The sequence below is a fragment of the Anneissia japonica genome, unplaced genomic scaffold (genome assembly GCF_011630105.1).
Source record: "Anneissia japonica isolate Jap-2015-1 unplaced genomic scaffold, ASM1163010v1 scaffold401_len1656234_cov178, whole genome shotgun sequence".
Lineage (NCBI taxonomy): Eukaryota > Metazoa > Echinodermata > Crinoidea > Comatulida > Comatulidae > Anneissia > Anneissia japonica.
Window position 1 is genome coordinate 1010558 of NW_022745982.1, and position 6516 is coordinate 1017073.

General features: G+C 32.4%; 1 pseudogene; it reads right to left on the bottom strand.

The window, feature by feature from the left end:
* Nucleotides 1-16: 16 nt before the first annotated feature.
* LOC117120141 overlaps nt 17-6516 on the bottom strand; it is an 18550-nt pseudogene continuing 12050 nt past the window's right edge.

Below are 6516 nucleotides of genomic sequence, written 5' to 3' on the forward strand. Positions count from 1 at the left end.
TATATATATATATATATATATATATATATATATATATATATGCATGTACGAAATGAAAATGTAATTGTCAGTAACGAATAAATAGTCATGCTTTAAAAAAAAAATACCGTTCTTATAAAACGTGCGTCCATTTGAAAAATTACCATGACAAGAGTTACACTCTTTTGCAACAAGTAATGTGTGATAAGAATACGACACAACACGATTAACAAACTTACTTTGTAAGTGGTTTTGATATTTTTTTGTTAGGCCTGCTGTTGACACTGTTTAAAAAATGATTTTTCTCCTCATAATATTACTACTATAAAAATGGTATCTACCATTGCATCTAGTGTTCTGCATAGACAATCACACAACCTAGATAAACAAATCTTTATATTGTAATTGTACAACGAAATAGAGATATACATACATCTAGAAATGACCATAGAGTACAAAAATTAATATAGATTAATTTATTCCTCTATGAAATGATGAACGCATTGTTTCGTTAGCCTATCAAACAGAAATATATATTTTGAATTCGATATTTTTATAGCAATTTAGCATCTAACATAAGGCAACAAGAGGCCTATGCTTATAGTTACTAGCTGCCGTTTTTAGTATTATTATTATTATTATTATTATTATTATTATTATTATGATCATTAAATAAATATTCTATAGAAAAAAAGCAATGTTCTCATTATCTGTATTCTTATATTTACAAAGCAACTTTATTTGTATGTCTTGTCCTACAGTTCAGACATGTGTTTGCTTGCACAGATAAAAACGCATATCTTTGAAACTTGGAATGGTTATCATACAAAAATAATTAATTTTTACGATAAATAGATCCAAAAATGGTAAATCGTTTAATGTTATACTATAATACAGGGTGCATCACACCTATACACTTTCGTATCAATGCACATTTACGAAATATTTTACATGTGTCCATTATTTGCAAACCACTTTTCCATTTTCACTAAAATGATCATGTATGTCTATTTTACAGTTGATCAAATCCTCAATAATATGGCTTTGATTATTTTTATTATTATAAGGAACATTATAATAATATACTACATTTATAAGTATAAATCATTAATTAATATAAATATTTATAATTATCTACGTCCTCGTGGGATTCACATTCATTTTTAATGCTTGTTTTTAGCAACTTCTTCACACACAATTATGTCTCAGCTCCGATACCTTTTGTAGACCATTCTTTTATGTTTTATATTCAAGTCAAAGTTGCAAACACAGCAACGGTCAGGCTAGCGTACGAAATTTAACAAACCGACGGAGATGCGTGCTGTGTACCGCGATTTACTACAGTAGGCCTACCTTTGGTAATTATGAATCCTATCATGAATAATTAAAATTACATAGATCAATAATGTCTTATGTGTAAACAAAATAAAAAATATATATATATAAAGTACAATCTGTATTAATTCCTTATTGTTTCATCAATCGATTGTGGTAGTACGTCACTTATAGACATGTTCATCGCCAAGGAACTAGGAAACGAGCTGACACACCATCTATTGTCAACGTGTTTTCGGTTCCTTTGGCAACAACGCATACAATGCATAAACGCTATTAGCTCTGAGAGCTTACTGGTACCATGCGAAATATGATATTGTTTCTATACGCTTTACTTTGCGTAGAATTTGTTCATACAAATCGAAAAGCGAAGTGTTGGACAATCGAAACGTCGCAGCCTACGTATGTCTTAGAATAGTTCTTTTGTTCCGAGTCTCTGAGTATTGTTTCTGTAGACGTCGTTTAAAAGCACTTGTTATTAGAAGTGGAAACAGGTGATTAGAGTTTTTATTAAAACATTAGTATATTACAATTTGTGAACTTCAAGTTTCAGAATGAATACGTGCTTTGAAATATTAATACTAATTAACATCTTACTCAGAATCGATTCTGTGTTTTTATATAATTCCCAAACGTTAAAGAATGTTCCATTTCAAAACATGTATAAGCAGTATATGAAAATATAAATGTAGGTCTAAGACAAATTTAAAGTTAAGAAAAAGATGTTGTACTTAATGACAATGCCGCAATGACCGGTTAGGATCGACCTAATACACATTTTAGAATTGGTTATTTAATGTTTCGACAAACTAAGAACTAGAGTAGGCCTATTCTGAGATTATGACTTGATTAATTGGGTGTAATTAGTTGATAAATAGTTTCTAATGATATTCCAAATTAATTTAACGGTACCGTAATATCATATTTATTGATATAAGCCTAAATGGCCTATGTTCGATATGATTTTGAAGAAAATAAATCAACGGTTACATGAATGTTAGTGTTTTCAATCGAGTTCCCGTGTTGAATTTGTATTTGAATTGCATCAATTAAATATAAATCATTACAAATTTTAATTCAACGTAAATTATAAATGTTGACTCAATACAGATATAGCTTTTCATATTATAATTCCGATACTTTATACCTATGAACGATTTATATGGACAAGAAGCAAGACTGGCTGAAAATGCGTTGTAAGTTGCTCAATTTTACGCGTCCAACAATAATGAATTGACTTCACGGTCGTGATAAAAGAAATAATTTTGCTTATTACATTTTGTTTCCAATTTTATTATAGGTGATATCGTAATATTAAAATATCTAATTATTTTGTAAAGCAAATGCAATACTCCGGGTATAAAGTATGAGTTAAAATCAAATTAAAAAGTGAATACATAATTCCTAGTCTAACAAATATTGATATCTATTATTACATTAATAAAATAATGTTGTTATTATTATTAATTACTTTCCAGTATGTCATATGCGCAAGTTGTAGATTTAATGCGGACTTAGGCCTCATGAGTACGATTTATATGTTTTTTTAACTTATATTATAACGTTACTGTTTTGTTTTATTTGTTATTGGTGACGGTGTTAACATCTGTTAAGAAGAGAATGGATGTAACGATCTACTTTGGATCAAAAATGAGGTGTCTCAGCTGTAGGTGGTGATTCAATATCACCCAGACTAGGGGTGTCCTCTTCACCATACATACTATTGTTGAATACAGGACTCTCCACTGGAGTAGGTCCACCAGTTTGCGGTGGTGGTTTTGGCGATGAGCTTTTGGTTAATCTTGGTTTTCTTGCTGGCGGCAATGCCTTACCAGATCCACTATTTGAGCTTTTTACTCCTTTGAATTGAACTTCGTTTTCTTTTTCATTATTACATTTTGTGACAATATTATCGTGCTCATTCCGTTTCTCTTGGACGTGTAGTAAAGTCGGTAACTTTGAATGATTAAGTTCCTGTTCGCACACTTCATTCAAAGAACCGATGCGAGAACTACTTGAACTTGGCGAATTCGAATTATAAGGTGAGCTTTCAGGGGAAAAATATCTAATGATATCTGCAATTTGATCATCTAATCGAGACATCTTGACACTTAATGCCTCAATCTCTTCTTTGAGTTCGACTTTAATTTCTAATAAACTTGTGAGGACTTGGTGATCAGTCGTTGAAGTACTTAATGGACTGTCTTTACTTTCAGTTCTCCCAATCTCGTCTAATTTTAGTTCACTCCGTAGTATTCCACTATCTCCGGACTCAGTCTTACGCAAATTGGACTTGCGGACAAATATACCTAACTTGGCTGGGTCATCCGAGGAATCATCGCGTCTAGGTTTCAACTTTGCATCGGGCATGCGCACAAACTTTGTTTTACCGTTGGCATCGACCAATTTCGAACCTTTCTGGTAAAGCTTACCCAATGTATCACCAGTGCCTTTGGTTTGTGACGTGATTTCACCTCTTTCAGCGGATGATTGATTTTGCACCGGGGTTTCTACCGGCTTTTCTGGTTTTCGGAATTTGGTAAAAGCTTTTCGTGCTAGAATCTTATCAATAGGAGGATCATTCTTCCTTTTCAATGCTTCCTCCTGTTCTTGTTTCACGTCAGCAATTCTTCTAAAAATTCGCTGTAAAGAAAAGGTAATTGTGTTTATATATGGGTTGGTTAAATGAAAAAAAAAACAACAATAATTACACTAAGCCAACTCAAATTCCAACATGAAAACTTATTATAAAGTCAACAAAAAGTTGGTTTCAACAACAAAGTTTTAGAAATTTTCACAGGAGTAGCAATTAAGAATGAATTGTGTTGAAAATATTAGGAATAGGGCCTACTATTAACATTAGATAAAATATAGAAACATAATCCATTGGGGTGCTAAATGATGTTAACATGTAGTTTTGAATCAAGAACTGTTTATACTTCAGCAAGTTCTTGAAAAAAAATGACATCTGACATATACAATCAATAAAGTTCCATTCATAGTCCTACGTACAGCGGGTTTGGAATTTCAGTTGTCAATTAAAGTTGATTTTTTTTTCTTTCAGGTAAAGTCTTGCTTGTAACAATGTAATATTTCATCACTGTGTGGCTTCCATTTTGGCATTGTTAATGGACATTTGATTCTTTTAACTTGCTGATTTTGCAAAATGTTTGAAATTTATTGTCAAGTTTTTCGAACCCAATGCTTTAACTTACAGTACATTAGGTTACCCTTATTTTTATTCCTTAATTAATAAACGAAAATTAGATGCCATTTGTTTAAATTTGGTGACAAAACTAGTTTCTCAAAACTGTATTTAGAAAAATTAGCCTGCATTAGGCCAATCGTAGCGCGCAAGTTACTCTAAGTTCTCAATCGTGTTGGCTTATTGTTGTGAATTGTGTTAGATAGGATTATATGAATGAATCCTATAAATTTACTAAAGAATCGCATAATGGTTTCACTTTGGTCTCATTAATGCGGTATATGAAACGATTTCTACGTTGATATGAACATTTATCAAGGCTTTTTTATAATATTGATTTTCTTTTGATTCGCTTTCGTGGCTTTCTATTCACTATGAGCCACAGTTCTACTGTTCTTAAACTGAATACCGTCAAGTACATCTATAAGATTAATTTAGACGTTGTAATAGAAGACTCGAAGACCATAGTACCCAATTGGAAATGAGCCGGCTATGAGCGGCTTATGAAGATATACAGGCTGTGGTGAAAAATCATTCAAAGCGGATCAAGTAAGGTATTAACTTCAAATGAATCACAGTTCAGATCTGTTTTCATTGATTTGCAGACGATTTACTGCGAAAATCTTTAAATTGATTATCAGTCAATGGGTCTGTGCTTAAGATTGTATTGAGCACCAATTATCATAATCATTATTATCATCATCGTATTTGTCGCTGTCACCGTCATTATCATCGCCATCGTCATCATCGTCGTCACCTCCATTATTATTTTCAACGTCATTCTTCTTCTTCTTCTTCTTCTTCTTATTATTATTATTATTATTATTATTATTACTATCATAGTTATTATCACATTATAATTATCTATTATAATCATTATTTTCATTTTGATTATTATTACTATTGTATTGGTATTATTGTTATCATTATCATTATCAATTACATGAATCTAACGTACACTGCCTTGCTGAAGATTGTGACAAATGGTGAGATTTGGTAAAACGCGCGATGTCGAAAGACGAATAGCGTTCATGATATCAATACAGTATGTAGTTTTCGCTGCACGACGTTCACGGATGACGTCATAATGTATTCACCTTGCGTTGCGGAGTACGTTAATTTCAAGATTTTACATGCTCGACGTACCTTAGTTACAGGTTTACGTAACTTATGCGCATGCGTATATCTTTGCATTGTTGTTTACTAAAGAGGCGGAGCTCTCGCGTTGCACGTTGGGTACTAACGTTAAAGTTAAGATTAACGTCGTGCGGTGAAAACTACCTATTTTTATCATCATCATCGTCATCTCAACACACATTATATATATATATCGGTCCTCGATTATATCTGTGCTTATCTGTATTGTTGCATGTTACATATAGGTCTGTGTTGAATGCTCAGTAAATCAAATCAAAATTCACAGATATTATATCAGTATTAAGCTACACAACGTTGTTTTGACATTTACTTTATTGTTTTATCAATCCATCTTGAACGATCACTTACCCTATTTCGTAGATTGTATGTAAGAACCATATTTCTGTCAAATGTTTTAGCAAAGCTAGAGTAGAAATCCAGGACGTCTAATAGATCTTCTCGTTTGATGCTATGCAGGTTACAATATGTGAGGGCTTTGACATTGGCTGCCGATTGTCCCACCGTGTCTTCCCGCCAAAAGTATTCACCAAAAACATCACCACTCGCTGTACCAGCAAAATAAAGAGTAAATTAGAGTTATATACTTCTGGTACATATCAATAGGGATATTATATGCAGATGTTTATAAAATATCTTTGCATTGTTGTTGATACATTTTAAAAGCTTAGTAGCTTTGTCAATAAGTGGCGTATGAACCAGGTGGGGATCCAGAATTTTTCAAACGGGTTTGGTGGGTGGGTGTGCACAGCAGCTTCAGAATAGATAAGTGAGTAGCACATAACACTGATATGCATTGAAATTTTAAAAATTTAGTGTCAAAAAGTGGGGGGGGGGGGCAC